This window comes from Pseudophryne corroboree, unplaced genomic scaffold, assembly GCF_028390025.1.
Source record: "Pseudophryne corroboree isolate aPseCor3 unplaced genomic scaffold, aPseCor3.hap2 scaffold_99, whole genome shotgun sequence".
NCBI classification, from domain to species: domain Eukaryota; kingdom Metazoa; phylum Chordata; class Amphibia; order Anura; family Myobatrachidae; genus Pseudophryne; species Pseudophryne corroboree.
In genome coordinates, this window is record NW_026970570.1 from 1428056 (window position 1) to 1442887 (window position 14832).

Consider the following 14832-nt stretch of genomic DNA (forward strand, 5'->3'; position numbering starts at 1 on the left):
TCTTTTTCTCGTAGTCCGTAGAGGATGCTGGGTGCCCGTCCCAAGTGCGGTCTACTTCTGCAAGACTTGTATATAGTTATTGCTTACATAAGGGTTATATGTTAGTTTTCATCGGTCTTGGACTGATGCTATGTTGTTTTCATACTGTTAACTGGGTAGTATATCACAAGTTATACGGTGTGATTGGTGTGGCTGGTATGAATCTTGACCTTGGATTAACAAAAATCCTTTCCTCGTACTGTCCGTCTCCTCTGGGCACAGTTTCTCTAACTGAGGTATGGAGGAGGGGCATAGAGGGAGGAGCCAGTGCACACCCAGATCTAAAGTCTTTCTTAAAGTGCCCATGTCTGCTGCGGAGCCCGTCTATCCCCCATGGTCCTTACGGAGTCCCCATCATCCTCTACGGACTACGAGAAAAAAAAATTACCGGTAGGTTTAAAATGTTATTTTTTTCTCTGCAACCCACTGCTAAATTGTGCTTCCTAGCTGTTTTTTATAAAATCACTTAATTAAATCTAACTCTGATTACGTCAGAGAAGGCCAGGTACCCTACACCATAAGAGGGGGTTTGAAATTTTGACTTGTCTACTTAAAGATCACCAAAATCTGATGACAAGGTCAATTACATCCCTGGGTGGGATTGAACCACCAACCTTTTGGTTAATAGCCCATGTAAGTGCAAGAAATCCTGAAGCACTCACTCATCATGGGAAAGTACCAATGTGTTTCTTACAAAAATTCTCCAGATTATTGACTTTTTAAAGTTTTTCTAGGAAACGTTCTAGATGAATGCTTATTAGCCTTTGTCAGTATTGACTTTCGCAAGGTGTCTCTGTGGCGCAATCGGTTAGCATGTTTGGCTATTAACCAAAAGGTTGGTGGTTCAATCCCACCCAGGGATGTAATTGACCTTGTAATCAGATTTTGGTGATCTTTAAGTAGACAAGTCAAAATTTCAAAAACCCCCCTTATGGTGTAGGGTACCTGGCCTTCTCTGATGTAATCAGAGTTAGATTTGATTAAGTGATTTTATAAAAAAACAGCTAGGAAGCACAATTTAGCAGTGAGTTGCAGAGAAAAAAAATTATGCTGGCAGAAAAGTCCAATTGAGTGATTAAACAGCTCTTCATTTTCTGATTTTATGTTTATGCTAACAAATTTGCTCTCTGAAAAGTGTCCACAAAGCCAAGTCTCTGATTAACACCTTTGTAGGAATGGTTTTTCACCTATTACTGAATTAAACTTGCTTCATTGGAAAGGCATCAAAGATGCATCCTCATTTCAATGTCTACTGAAATAATACAGGTTGACACCAGGAAACGTCACTGCATCCTTGCTGCTTCCTCATGGGGAAGTCTGTTTAATGTGAAAACAAGGTGATATCTAATCAGCACACAGGTAAGGAATTAAGAAAATCTTTCTTTATGGGTGAAGATGTTTCTCACAAATTGTTGTCCCAATGCATCATTGAAATTCAAGATGGAAGATGATTTTCATATATCACTTGTACATTTTGCATTGCTCTTCTGGTGACAATGTAGTTTGTTTTTGTCAATTACCATTTCAGTAATAGGGTAAAGAAAATTAAGTGGATTTTTTAAAGAAAACAATGCTGTCAATATACTATTAAAACAAATTAAAATGATAAAAGTTATTGTACTTTAAGTAAAAATAAAAGTGCCAAAATATCAATCCCAGTTTTTGATTACTTTAATTATAAAAAAAAAAATGCACATAGCAGAGGATAGTTTCGATCAATCGACCTCTGGGTTATGGGCCCAGCATGCTTCCATTGCACTACTCTGCTGCTCATGGAAGTGTCAGAGATCCTGAAGACTAAATTGATTAAAGGCCTTAAAGTACTGGACTATAAGGAAAGACTTACTAGGCTGAATATTTATACACTAGAAAAGAGGTGCCTAAGAGGAGATATTATTAATATCTTCAAATATGTAAAGATACATAACAAAGAGTTATCAGAGGAATTATTTATTAAAAGAACACGTGGTCACTCGCTGCGACTGGAGGAAAGTTCAGAACGCAATGGAGGAAAGGTTTCTTCACTGTTAGGGCAATCAGGATGTGGAATTCCCTGCCAGGGAAGGTGGTAATGGCGGACTCTGTAATTGGATTTAAAAAAGGAATGGATACATTTCTGAATGAAAAAGCTATCCAAGGTTATAATACTTAAAATATCAACATGGTTAATCCGGGGGTAACATGAGTTATAGTAGCTAACTAGTCATAAAACATTATTCAGCAAGTATGTAGAATCATCACAACTTAAAACAGGTTGAACACGATGGGCAATTTGCCTCTATTCAACCTCAAAAACTATGTTACTATATTACTATGTTATTGTAGTATACAGAACACCACAATGCAATGAGCAGTGATAGTGAGCACTGATGAGGATACTAGAACTGACACTGAGCAGCAAGATGCAGCACTGGACTATTAGTAATGTACTGTATTATGCTGAGCAACACAATGCAGCACAAGACAATGAACAGTGATACTGAGCACTGATGAGGATACTACTGAGAACTGACACTGAGCAGGAGAGACACACTACTAGTATTACTGAGCAGCAATAAGTAACCACTGATACTGAGCACTGATATTGAGATTTCCACTGAGAGAACATAGCCACGTCCTCTCCGCTCTCTCTTCAATGCACGAGTAAAAATGGCAGCAACGCGCAGCTCTTTATATGGAATCCGAATCTCGCGAGAATCCGACAGCGGGATGATGACATTTTCCCTTGTTCAGGTTTTCCGAGTCAGGCGGGAACAACCGAGCCTGCCTCGGACCAGTGTAAACCACGTGGAGTTCGTGGGGAATTCGGTTCTCGGAGAACCGAACCCGCTCCTCTCTACCTTATACCCTATCAATTTTTTTATTTTCAATCTAAGCCCCTGCAGTTTTCTGTAAGCATCTGCTTCGCTATGATGATCAACAAGTCACAAGGGCAAACACTCAGGGTTTGAGGCGTAGATCTTAGGACCAGCTGCTACAAGCATGGCAGAGGTGTCACTATCACTGGTGACACCCAGAGAGGTGGCGAGGGAGATTGTAATGCAGTGCGCGCAGATAAGCAGTGCAATGGTAAAAAGGAGGCATGGTTTCATAGGTAGTGGCGTGGCCTGGTGGCCTGAATCTACATTTTGTTGCTCCGGGTGTCCCGGGGGTTGGGGGCTGCACCCGGGGACTAGTGTGTGAGCGGTGCTGGCTCCTGCAAAGTGACAGGGCATGGCCACCCAGCATGACGCCTCCCTTCTTGACCATGCTGTAATTGCAGTCGCACTGCAGTTCAGCGTGATCATAAAAAATGGTGTAGGCTCCTGCTGGTGCAGACTGTATGTGCGCGCAGGAAGCCGCCACCATTTTTGTGATCACAGCGGCTGAATGTGATGTCATACAGTCGCTGTGACCACGCCCCCTGTGTCTCCTCCGTTGCAGACCCCATTTTGAAGCCTTGCCCCCGCACCGCTCCATCCCTGACTTGGAAATGGAGTGTTGCTGACCCACCTCTCCCCCCCTTCCCCGCCCCGATTGACAGGCAGAGGCGATCACATTCTCTGCGGGGTGCCGCAGAAAATGCAGGCACATGCGTATGCTCTTAGCAATTTTTGCAGTTGGATCGCTTATTGTGATTGCAATCCAACCTGAATCAGGCCCTATTACCTATCACAATGCGCTGCGGGCAGTACAAAATTGGGTTAATATAGGAGAAAAACCCCCAGACCTGTGCTCCTTAACTGTACCTGGTGGCTAGTGGAGCGGCTGCCCAGTAATCAGTGTCCACCGCAGTGCGCACACGGCCCACCCCCTACGGCCTCGCTCCCCTTCAGCAGCGGCCTCGTGATCCGGAAGGGTGGTGTGTGTGTGACTGACCTTAGGATGAAACCGGAGCCTCCGCTGCAGTGACCCAGCAACCAGGGCACGGGAGTATACAGCGCCGCTGGGAGTGATGAAGCTGCAGTAAAGATGTCTATTAGACCTAGCCTGCTGCAGCCCTTGTAGATTCTCATAAAACAAGTTCTTCTTTTCTTGTCAAAATTAATAGCTAAGAATAGGCTGCCTGAGGCAGGCCCCTGTTAATTGGCCTGCTACTGAAGGCACCAACTACAAACTGAGCTCCCTGTTCATGGAAGCGGGGTTATAGAGGAGAATGCACTGAGCTTCTTGGGAACAGTCAAAAGCTTTGAGCCGGTTGGTGCCTCAGATCAAGATCCTACTCTACACCCCAATGTGAATCCTTGTGGAGTCCAGTGTACCCCACAGAAGAAATTAATGTGTCACACCCATTGGCAGCAACCTTAGAATAGCTGCTGACGGACACAATTGAGAAAGGAAGGGGGGGGGGGGGACATTTGAATCCAGCACATAGATGCAATTCAAATATGTAATTCGTACCTTCCTATTTTAAAATATAATGGATGAACCACACCCTGTGAGAACAATCTTCATGATCAAGAGATCTCATATGCAAAATAAATATGAGTTGGGATAGGGCTGGGGAGGGCTGCTCGGGCAGCACCTCCCCCGTCAAGTTAAGGAGATTCAACTGAGGAAGCACAAGGGAACTCTCGTCTGGGGACAACAACTGCAGGGAGACCACATCTTTTCAGATGAACATGGGAGGGCGGAAGGCTGCCTAATACTGAAGCACCATATGCAACAACTAGTACAAGCATTCCTGGGGGAAGGTCTGCAGCAGACGGATTTGCATACGGTGATGTTATCCAAGCAGTGGGCCAAAGTTGACTGGAACCCTCATCTGCATATGAAAAGAGAAAAGGGGCATGCAGGGCATGGCGGCCTTTTGCAGTGCTTGGATGACCCCTAGTTCACATTAAACACCCCCACCCTCCTTTGGTGTGGGGCTCATGTTGGCCATGCCCCATCAACTGAAGCATTCAAGCTGATTTCTTGCAGCAGCTGGGCACTGTAACAGCTCCAGAGCTGTTCTGTAAGGCAAGTAAAAGGGTGTGGGCCCTGCAGCACCACCTGTAGTTCGCATTGTGCGTTGGAAGGCACAAAGTAAGCAGACGGGAGGAGAAGTCAGGATAGTGCGCAAGGGCATTCTTTTCTCTTAGTCCGTAGAGGATGCTGGGGTCACATTAAGAACCATGGGGTATAGACGGGATCCGCAAGAGACATGGGCACTTTAAGACTTTCAAAGGGTGTGAACTGGCTCCTCCCTCTATGCCCCTCCTCCAGACTCCAGTTATAGGAACTGTGCCCAGGGAGACGGACATTTCGAGGAAAGGATTTATTGTTAAACTAAGGTGAGCATCTTACCAGCTCACACCTTAAACATGCCGCAGAACGTGGCATTCAACAGAACACAAGCCAACGGCATGAACAATTGCAGCAAAAAGCTGACCAGAACCATAACACAACATGTGTATAACCACAAGTAATAACTGCAGACACAGTATGGACTGGGACGGGTGCCCAGCATCCTCTACAGACTAAGAGAAAAGGATTTACCGGTAGGTATTAAAATCCTATTTTCTCATACGACCTAGAGGATGCTGGGGTCACATTAAGAACCATGGGGTTATACCAAAGCTCTTGAACGGGTGGGAGAGTGCGTACGACTCTGCAGCACCGAATGACCCAACTTAAGGTTATCATCAGCCAAGGTATCAAACTTGTAAAACTTAGCAAAAGTGTTTACTAAATAGCTGCTCGGCAAAGTTGCAATGCCGAGACTCCCCGACCAGCTGCCAAGGATGAACCCACCTTTCTAGTAGAATGGGTCTTCACCTACTTCAGTAACGGCAATCCTGCCGTGGAACGAGCATGCTGAATCTTACCACAGATCCAGCGCATAATGGTCTGCATGGAAGCAGGACACCAAATCCTGTTGGGAGCATACAGGACAAACAGAGCCTCTGTTTTCCTAATCTGAACCGTTCTGGTGACATACATTTTCAAAGTTCTGACCACAGCCAGAGACTTTGACTCAACGAAGGTGTCAGTGGCCAAAGGCACCATGTGGAAAGATGAACCACCTTCGGCAGAAATTGTTGACGTGTCCTCAATTCTGCTCTATCTTCATGAAAGATCAAATAAAGGCTCTTGTGATACTGCATGGTTTGTACTGTTTTCCATGTGCTCCCAGACCTTTAAGCAAGTAGCATGGTCAAGAAAGTTCTGTTTGAAAAGAAACAACATTTACTGTCATTGTTATGCAAATAAACTAACATTAAAGCTAACAAGAAAGCACACTCGTTCTGTCTTTAAACTGATAAAAGAAACCCCAATAATATGGGGCATGCAAAAATTGAGATAAAACTCAGTTTTGCTCCTCTCCACGGAAATCTTTAATAAAAGGCGAAATATTTGTTAGTTCTGAAGAGAAACCAGAGCATGACCAAGATTCCACCTGTCGCCTGAGTGCCATGCCAGCAGTTCTCATTCAGCTGAAAGTGAGCACCCAATTTGAATGAAAGAAAGCAGATTTCTCACCAGGCTTCCCCTTGCTATAAACATGGTTTGTACTCTTTTCCATGAGCTCCCAGATCTTTCAAGCAATTAGTGTGGTCAAGAAAGTTCTGTTTGAAAAGAAACAAACATTTACTGTCATTTCTATGCAAATGAGCTTACATTAAAGCACACTCGTTCTATCTTTAAACCGATAAAATAAAACCCCAATAAGATGGGGCATGCAAAAATTGAGATAAAACTCAGTTTTGCTCCTCTCCACGGAAATCTTTAGTAAAAGGCGAAAGATTTGTTCGTTCTGAAGAGAAACCAGAACATGACCAAGATTCCACCTGTCGCCTGAGTGCCATGCCAGCAGTCCTCATTCAGCTCAAAGTGAGCACCCAATTTGAAAGAAAGAAAGCAGATTTCTCACCAGGCTTCCCCTTGCTATAAACATGGTTTGTACTCTTTTCCATGTGCTCCCAGATCTTTCAAGCAATTAGTATAGTCAAGAAAGTTCTGTTTGAAAAGAAACAAACATTTACTGTCATTTCTATGCAAATGAGCTTACATTAAAGCACACTCGTTCTATCTTTAAACCGATAAAAGAAACCCCAATAAGACGGAGCATGCAAAAATTGAGATAAAACTCAGTTTTGCTCCTCTCCACGGAAATCTTTAGTAAAAGGCGAAAGATCTGTTCGTTTTGAAGAGAAACCAGAGCATGACCAAGATTCCACCTGTCGCCTGAGTGCCATGCCAGCAATCCTCATTCAGCTCAAAGTGAGCACCCAATTTGAAAGAAAGAAAGCAGATTTCTCACCAGGCTTCCCCTTGCTATAAACATGGTTTGTACTCTTTTCCATGTGCTCCCAGATCTTTCAAGCAATTAGTGTGGTCAAGAAAGTTCTGTTTGAAAAGAAACAAACATTTACTGTCATTTCTATGCAAATGAGCTTACATTAAAGCACACTCGTTCTATCTTTAAACCGATAAAATAAAATCCCAATAAGATGGGGCATGCAAAAATTGAGATAAAACTCAGTTTTGCTCCTCTCCACGGAAATCTTTAGTAAAAGGCGAAAGATTTGTTCGTTCTGAAGAGAAACCAGAACATGACCAAGATTCCACCTGTCGCCTGAGTGCCATGCCAGCAGTCCTCATTCAGCTCAAAGTGAGCACCCAATTTGAAAGAAAGAAAGCAGATTTCTCACCAGGCTTCCCCTTGCTATAAACATGGTTTGTACTCTTTTCCATGTGCTCCCAGATCTTTCAAGCATTTAGTATAGTCAAGAAAGTTCTGTTTGAAAAGAAACAAACATTTACTGTCATTTCTATGCAAATGAGCTTACATTAAAGCACACTCGTTCTATCTTTAAACCGATAAAAGAAACCCCAATAAGACGGAGCATGCAAAAATTGAGATAAAACTCAGTTTTGCTCCTCTCCACGGAAATCTTTAGTAAAAGGCGAAAGATCTGTTCGTTTTGAAGAGAAACCAGAGTATGACTAAGATTCCACCTGTCGCCTGAGTGCCATGCCAGCAGTCCTCATTCAGCGCAAAGTGAGCACCCAATTTGAAAGAAAGAAAGAAAGCAGATTTCTCACCAGGCTTCCCCTTGCTATAAGCATGGTTTGTACTCTTTTCCATGTGCTCCCAGATCTTTCAAGCAATTAGAATGGTCAAGAAAGTTCTGCTTGAAAAGAAACAGACATTTATAGTCATTGTTATGCAAATAAACTTACATTAAAGCTAACAAGAAACTGATAAAAGAAACCCCAATAATATGGGGCATGCAAAAATTGAGATAAAACTCAGTTTTGCTCCTCTCCACAGAAATCTTTAATAAAAGGCGAAAGATTTGTTCGTTCTGAAGAGAAACCAGAGCATGACCAAGATTCCACCTGTCGCCTAAATGCTGTGCCAGCAGTCCTCATTCAGATCAAAGTGAGCGCCCAACTTGAAAGTAAGCAGATTTCTCACCTGGCTTCTCCTTGCTATAAGCATGGTTTGTACTGTATTCCATGTGCTCCCAGATCTTTCAAGCAAGTAGCATGGTCAAGAAAGTTCTGTTTGAAAAGAAACAAACATTTACTGTCATTTCTATGCAAATGAGCTAACATTAAAGCACACTCATTCTATCTTTAAACCGATAAAAGAAACCCCAAAAAGATGGGGCATGCAAAAATTGAGATAAAACTCGGTTTTGCTCCTCTCCACGGAAATCTTTAATAAAAGGCGAAAGATTTGTTCGTTCTGAAGAGAAACCAGAGCATGACCAAGATTTTTATCTGAAAATATGTGTTCTCCCTGCAGTTGTTGTCCCCAGATGAGAGTTCCCTTGTGCTGCCTCAGTTGAATCTCCTTTACTTGACAGAGATGTGCCTGAGCAGCGGCCCTCCCCAGCCCTATCCCAAATCATACTTATTTTGCATAGGAGATACCATGGTCATGAAGATTGTTCTCCCAGGGTGAGGTTCATTCATTGCATTCTGGGTATGCTGACCCCTGTGATTTTCCCAAATGTGGGAAACTCGCTTTTATACCCTTGTGCACTATCCTGACTTCTCCTCCTGTCTGCTTACTTTGTGCCTTCCAATGCACAATGCAAACTACAGGTAGTGCTGCAGGGCCCACACCCTTTTACTTGCCTTACAGAGCAGCTCAGGAGCTGATACAGTGCCAAGCTGCTGCAAGAAATCAGCTTGAATGCTTCAGGGGATGGGGCATGGCCAACATGAGCCCCACACCGAAGGAGGGTGGGGGTGTTTAATGCGAACTAAGGGTCATCCAAGCGCCGCAAAAGGCCGCCATGCCCTGCATACCCCTTTTCTCTTTTCATATGCAGATGAGGGTTCCAGCCAACTTTGGCCCACTGCTTGGATGACATCACCGTATGCAAATCCGTCTTCTGCAGAACTTCCCCCAGGAATGCTTGCACTAGTTGTTGCATTTGGTTTGTTGTTTGGGGGTGCTTCAGTATTAGGCAGCCTTCTGCCCTCCCATGTTCATCTGAAAATATGTGTTCTCCCTGCAGTTGTTGTCCCCAGATGAGAGTTCCCTTGTGCTGCCTCAGTTGAATCTCCTTTACTTGACAGAGATGTGCATGAGCAGCGGCCCTCCCCAGCCCTATCCCAAATCATACTTATTTTGCATAGGAGATACCATGGTCATGAAGATTGTTCTCCCAGGATGAGGTTCGTTCATTGCATTTTGGGTATGCTGACCCCTGTGATTTACCCAAATGTGGGAAACTCGACTGCATTATTTGTGGTAGTGGGGGACTGTGTTTGTGCTTTCATCTGGTCAGCTCTGTTAAAACTCAGATTTCTTTGTCTCAGATTTTCCTCTAGCCTTGTTCTTCTTTCGAGAGTTCCCTTGTGCTGCCTCAGGTGGATCTCCTTCACTTGACAGGGGGTGCCCGAGCAGCAACCCTCCCCAGCTCTAGCCCAACTCCTACTTACCTGCCAGGTGAGATACTATGATCAGGAAGGTGCTTCTCCCAGGGCAAGGCTCACCCATTGCACTCTGGGTGTGCTGCTCCTACGATTTCCCCAAATGTGGGACACTTGACTGCATAATTTGTGTTTCCTCTGGTCGGCTCTCGTATAATTCAGATCTCTTTGTCTCAGGTCTTTCTCCAGCCTAGTTTGCTGTCTGTTTCCACTTCTTTTATCTTGAGCCCCTCCCTTCTATACCCTTGTGCACTATCCTGACTTCTCCTCCCGTCTGCTTACTTTGTGCCTTCCAATGCACAATGCAAACTACAGGTAGTGCTGCAAGGCCCACACAATCTTTTACTTGCCTTAAAGAGCAGCTCTGGAGCTGTTACAGTGCCCAGCTGCTGCAAGAAATCAGCTTGAATGCTTCAGGGGATGGGGCATGGAACCTTCAGGGGATGGGGCATGGAACCTTCCTGGTTCCTCTGTAGGGACCAGGAAGGTCCCTACAGAGGAATTTCAGCTGGGTCGTTTTCTGCACTTCCTACAGTCGGGAGTGACTATGGGCCTAAAAATTGGGTTCCATTAAGGTCCAGATTTCGGCTCTGTCGATTTTCTTCCAGAAAGAACTGGCTTCACTGCCTGAAGTTCAGACATTTGTAAAGGGAGTGCTACATATTCAGCCCCTTTTGTGCCTCCTTTGGCACCTTGGGATCTCAACGTGGTGTTGAGTTTCCTGAAATCACATTGGTTTGAGCCACTTAAAACTGTGGATTTGAAATATCTCACATGGAAAAAAGTGGTCATGGTTCCAAAGGTGGGTGGGGGTGTTTAATGCGAACTAGGGGTAATCCAAGCACCGCAAAAGGCCGCCATGCCCTGCACGCCCCTTTTCTCTTTTCATATGCAGATGAGGGTTGAAGCCAACTTTGACCCACTGCTTGGATGACATCACCATATGCAAATCCATCTGCTGCATGCACTAATGCTTGCACTAGTTGTTGCATTTGGTTTGTTGTTTGGGGGTGCTTCAGTATTAGGCAGCCTTCTGCCCTCCCATGTTCATCTGAAAATATGTGTTCTCCCTGCAGTTGTTGTCCCCAGATGAGAGTTCCCTTGTGCTGCCTCAGTTGAATCTCCTTTACTTGACAGAGATGTGCCTGAGCAGCGGCCCTCCCAGCCCTATCCCAAATCATACTTATTTTGCATAGGAGACACCATGGTCATGAAGATTGTTCACCCAGGGTGAGGTTCATTCATTGCATTCTGGGTATGCTGACCCCTGTGATTTCCCCAAATGTGGGAAACTCGCCTGCATTTTTTGTGGTAGTGGGGGACTGTGTTTGTGTTTTCCTCTGGTCAGCTCTGGTAAAAGTCAGATTTCTTTGTCTCATATATTCCTCTAGCCTTGTTCTTCTTTCGAGAGTTCCCTTGTGCTGCCTCAGTTGGATCTCCTTCACTTGACAGGGGGGTGCCCGAGCAGTGACCCTCCCCAGCTCTAGCCCAACTCCTACTTACCTGCCAGGTGAGATACTATGATCATGAAGGTGCTTCTCCCAGGGCAAGGCTCACCCATTGCACTCTGGGTGTGCTGCTCCTGTGATTTCCCCAAATGTGGGAAACTTGATTGCATAATTTGTGTTTCCCCTGGTCGGCTCTCGTATAATTCAGATCTCTTTGTCTCAGGTCTCTCTCCAGCCTAGTTTGCTGTCTGTTTCCACTTCTCTTTTCTGGAGCCACTCCCTTCTATGCCCTTGCGCACTATCCTGACTTCTCCCGTCTGCTTACTTTGTGCCTTCCAACGCACAATGCGAACTACAGGTAGTGCTGCAGGGCCCACACCCTTTTAGTTGCCTTACAGAGCAGCTCTGGAGCTGTTACAGTGCCCAGCTGCTGCAAGAAATCAGCTTGAATGCTTCAGGGGCTGGGGCATAGCCAACATGAGCCCCACACCAAAGGAGGGTGGGGGTGTTTAATGCGAACTAGGGGTCATCCAAGCACCGCAAAAGGCCGCCATGCCCTGCATGCCCCTTTTCTATTTTCATATGCAGATGAGGGTTCCAGCCAACTTTGGCCCACTGCTTGGATGACATCACCGTATGCAAATCCGTCTGCTGCAGACCTTCCCCCAGGAATGCTTGTACTAGTTGTTGCATATGGTTTGATATTTGATGGTGCTTCAGTATTAGGCAGCCTTCCGCCCTCCCATGTTCATCTGAAAAGATGTGGTCTCCCTGCAGTTGTTGTCCCCAGACGAGAGTTCCCTTGTGCTTCCTCAGTTGAATCTCCTTAACTTGATGGGGGAGGGGCTGCCCGAGCAGCCACCCTCCCCAGCCCTATCCCAACTCATACTTATTTTGCATATGAGATCTCTTGATCATGAAGATTGTTCTCACAGGGTGAAGTTCATCCATTATATTTTAAAATAGGAAGGTACAAATTACATATTTGAATTGCATCTATGTGCTGGATTCAAATGTCCCCCCCCCCTTCCTTTCTCAATTGTGCCCATCAGCAGCTATTCTAAGGTTGCTGCCAATGGGTGTGACACATTAATTTCTTCTGTGGGGTACACAGGACTCCACAAGGATTCACATTGGGGTGTAGAGTAGGATCTTGATCTGAGGCACCAACCGACTCAAAGCTTTTGACTGTTCCCAAGATGCTCAGCGCATCCTCCTCTATAACCCCGCTTCCATGAACAGGGAGCTCAGTTTGTAGTTGGTGCCTTCAGTAGCAGGCCACTTAACAGGGGCCTGCCTCAGGAAGCCAATTCTTAGCTATTCATTTTGACAAGAAAAGAAGAACTTGTTTTATGAGAATCTACAAGGGCTGCAGCAGGCTAGGTCTAATAGACATCTTTACTGCAGCTTCATCACTCCCAGCGGCGCTGTATACTCCCGTGCCCTGGTTGCTGGGTCACTGCAGCGGAGGCTCCGGTTTCTTCCTAAGGTCAGTCACACACACACCGCCCTTCCGGATCACGAGGCCGCTGATGAAGGGGAGCGTGGCCGTAGGGGGTGGACCGTGTGCGCACTGGCGTGGACACTGATTACTGGGCAGCCGCTCCACTAGCCACCAGGTACAGTTAAGGAGCACAGGTCTGGGGGTTTTTCTCCTATATTAAACCAATTTTGTACTGCCCGCAGCGCATTGTGATAGGTAATAGGGCCTGATTCAGGTTGGATTGCAATCACAATAAGTGATCCAACTGCAAAAATTGCTAAGAGCATACGCATGTGCCTGCATTTTCTGCGGCACCCCGCAGAGAATGCGATCGCCTCTGCCTGTCAATCGGGGCAGGGGGGGAGAGGGGGGTCAGCAACACTCCATTTCCAAGTCAGGGATGGAGCGGTGCGGGGGCAAGGCTTCAAAATGGGGTCTGCAATGGAGGAGACACAGGGGGCGTGGTCACAGCAGCTGTATGACATCACATTCAGCCGCTGTGATCACAAAAATGGTGGCGGCTTCCTGCGCGCACATACAGTCTGCACCAGCAGGAGGCTACACCATTTTTTATGATCACGCTGAACTGCAGTGCGACTGCAATTACAGCATGGTCAAGAAGGGAGGCGTCATGCTGGGTGGCCATAAGAGATGAGCGGGTTCGGTTCCTCGGAATCCGAACCCGCCCGAACTTCACCCTTTTTTGCTCGGGTCCGAGCAGACTCGGATCCTCTCGCCTTGCTCGGTTAACCCGAGCGCGCCCGAACGTCATCATCCCGCTGTCGGATTCTCACGAGACTTGGATTCTATATAAGGAGCCGCGCGTCGCCGCCATTTTCACACGTGCATTGAGATTGATAGGGAGAGGACGTGGCTGGCGTCCTCTCCGTTTAGATTAGAAGATAGAGACGAGTGACATTTGATTTACTACTAATTTGGGGAGCAGTTGAACTTGTCAGGAGTACTCAGTAGTGCAGAGTTTTGCTGATAGTGACCACCAGTTTTATTATTTATAATCCGTTCTCTGCCTGAAAAAAAACGATACACATACCATATCTGTGCTCAGCCTCAGTGTGCTGCATGATATATCATCTATGTATATCTGACTGTGCTGAGTGCTCACTGCTCACACAGCTTAATTGTGGGGGAGACTGGGGAGCAGTTATAGCAGGAGTACAGTGCACACTTTTGCTGCCAGTGTGACCACCAGTATATTGTCTGCCTGAAAAAGTTAAACACTCCTGTGGTGTTTTTTTTTTATTCTATAAATGCATTCTGCTGACAGTGTCCAGCAGGTCCGTCATACATATATTATATAAATATTTACCTGCAGTAGTGTTATATTTTTTTTTTCATCTTTATCATCTCTATATTAGCAGACGCAGTACGGTAGTCCACGGCTGTGGCTATCTCTGTGTCGTCAGTGCTCGTCCATAATTGTATACCTACCTACCTGTGGTGGTTTTTTTTTTTCTATCTTCTTCATACTAGTAGTTTAGGAGTCTACTGACAGTGTCCACCAGGTCCATCATTATATTATATACCTACAGTAGTAATATATTTATTATATTATCTATACTAGCAGACGCAGTACGGTAGTCCACGGCTGTGGCTATCTCTGTGTCGTCAGTGCTCGTCCATAATTGTATACCTACCTACCTGTGGTGGGTTTTTTTTTTATCTTCTTCATACTAGTAGTTTAGCAGTCTGCTGACAGTGTCCACCAGGTCCGTCATTATATTATATACCTACAGTAGTAATATATTTATTATATTATCTATACTAGCAGATGCAGTACGGTAGTCCACGGCTGTACCTACCTCTGTGTCGTCAGTGCTCGTCCATAATTGTATACCTACCTGTGGTGGGGTTTTTTTTTCTATCTTCTTCATACTAGTAGTTTAGGAGTCTGCTGACAGTGTCCACCAGGTCCGTCATTATATTATATACCTACAGTAGTAATATATTTAGTATATTATCTATACTAGCAGACGCAGTACGGTA

The 14832-nt window shown here is 45.3% G+C and overlaps 11 non-coding genes and 1 pseudogene across 11 annotated transcripts; 5 read left to right on the top strand and 7 right to left on the bottom strand.

The window, feature by feature from the left end:
- Positions 1 to 6270: 6270 nt before the first annotated feature.
- Positions 6271 to 6386, bottom strand: LOC135049148 (U5 spliceosomal RNA). Its single transcript, XR_010240915.1, has one exon. It is a non-coding gene; the product is annotated as a U5 spliceosomal RNA (small nuclear RNA).
- Positions 6387 to 6661: 275 nt separating this feature from the next.
- LOC135049069 (U5 spliceosomal RNA) lies at positions 6662 to 6777 on the bottom strand. Its single transcript, XR_010240838.1, has one exon. It is a non-coding gene; the product is annotated as a U5 spliceosomal RNA (small nuclear RNA).
- Positions 6778 to 7051: 274 nt separating this feature from the next.
- Positions 7052 to 7167, bottom strand: LOC135049109 (U5 spliceosomal RNA). Its single transcript, XR_010240877.1, has one exon. It is a non-coding gene; the product is annotated as a U5 spliceosomal RNA (small nuclear RNA).
- Positions 7168 to 7442: 275 nt separating this feature from the next.
- Positions 7443 to 7558, bottom strand: LOC135049089 (U5 spliceosomal RNA). Its single transcript, XR_010240857.1, has one exon. It is a non-coding gene; the product is annotated as a U5 spliceosomal RNA (small nuclear RNA).
- Positions 7559 to 7832: 274 nt separating this feature from the next.
- LOC135049084 (U5 spliceosomal RNA) lies at positions 7833 to 7948 on the bottom strand. The gene has a single exon (XR_010240853.1). It is a non-coding gene; the product is annotated as a U5 spliceosomal RNA (small nuclear RNA).
- A 268-nt stretch (positions 7949 to 8216) lies between these two features.
- Positions 8217 to 8332, bottom strand: LOC135049123 (U5 spliceosomal RNA). The gene has a single exon (XR_010240891.1). It is a non-coding gene; the product is annotated as a U5 spliceosomal RNA (small nuclear RNA).
- Positions 8333 to 8602: 270 nt separating this feature from the next.
- Positions 8603 to 8718, bottom strand: LOC135049106 (U5 spliceosomal RNA). Its single transcript, XR_010240874.1, has one exon. It is a non-coding gene; the product is annotated as a U5 spliceosomal RNA (small nuclear RNA).
- Positions 8719 to 8862: 144 nt separating this feature from the next.
- On the top strand, positions 8863 to 8990 carry LOC135049668 (U1 spliceosomal RNA; annotated as a pseudogene).
- A 593-nt stretch (positions 8991 to 9583) lies between these two features.
- LOC135049318 (U1 spliceosomal RNA) lies at positions 9584 to 9747 on the top strand. Its single transcript, XR_010241079.1, has one exon. It is a non-coding gene; the product is annotated as a U1 spliceosomal RNA (small nuclear RNA).
- Positions 9748 to 9898: 151 nt separating this feature from the next.
- Positions 9899 to 10061, top strand: LOC135049466 (U1 spliceosomal RNA). Its single transcript, XR_010241219.1, has one exon. It is a non-coding gene; the product is annotated as a U1 spliceosomal RNA (small nuclear RNA).
- A 1015-nt stretch (positions 10062 to 11076) lies between these two features.
- LOC135049337 (U1 spliceosomal RNA) lies at positions 11077 to 11240 on the top strand. The gene has a single exon (XR_010241097.1). It is a non-coding gene; the product is annotated as a U1 spliceosomal RNA (small nuclear RNA).
- A 152-nt stretch (positions 11241 to 11392) lies between these two features.
- On the top strand, positions 11393 to 11555 carry LOC135049573 (U1 spliceosomal RNA). The gene has a single exon (XR_010241311.1). It is a non-coding gene; the product is annotated as a U1 spliceosomal RNA (small nuclear RNA).
- Positions 11556 to 14832: the final 3277 nt, after the last annotated feature.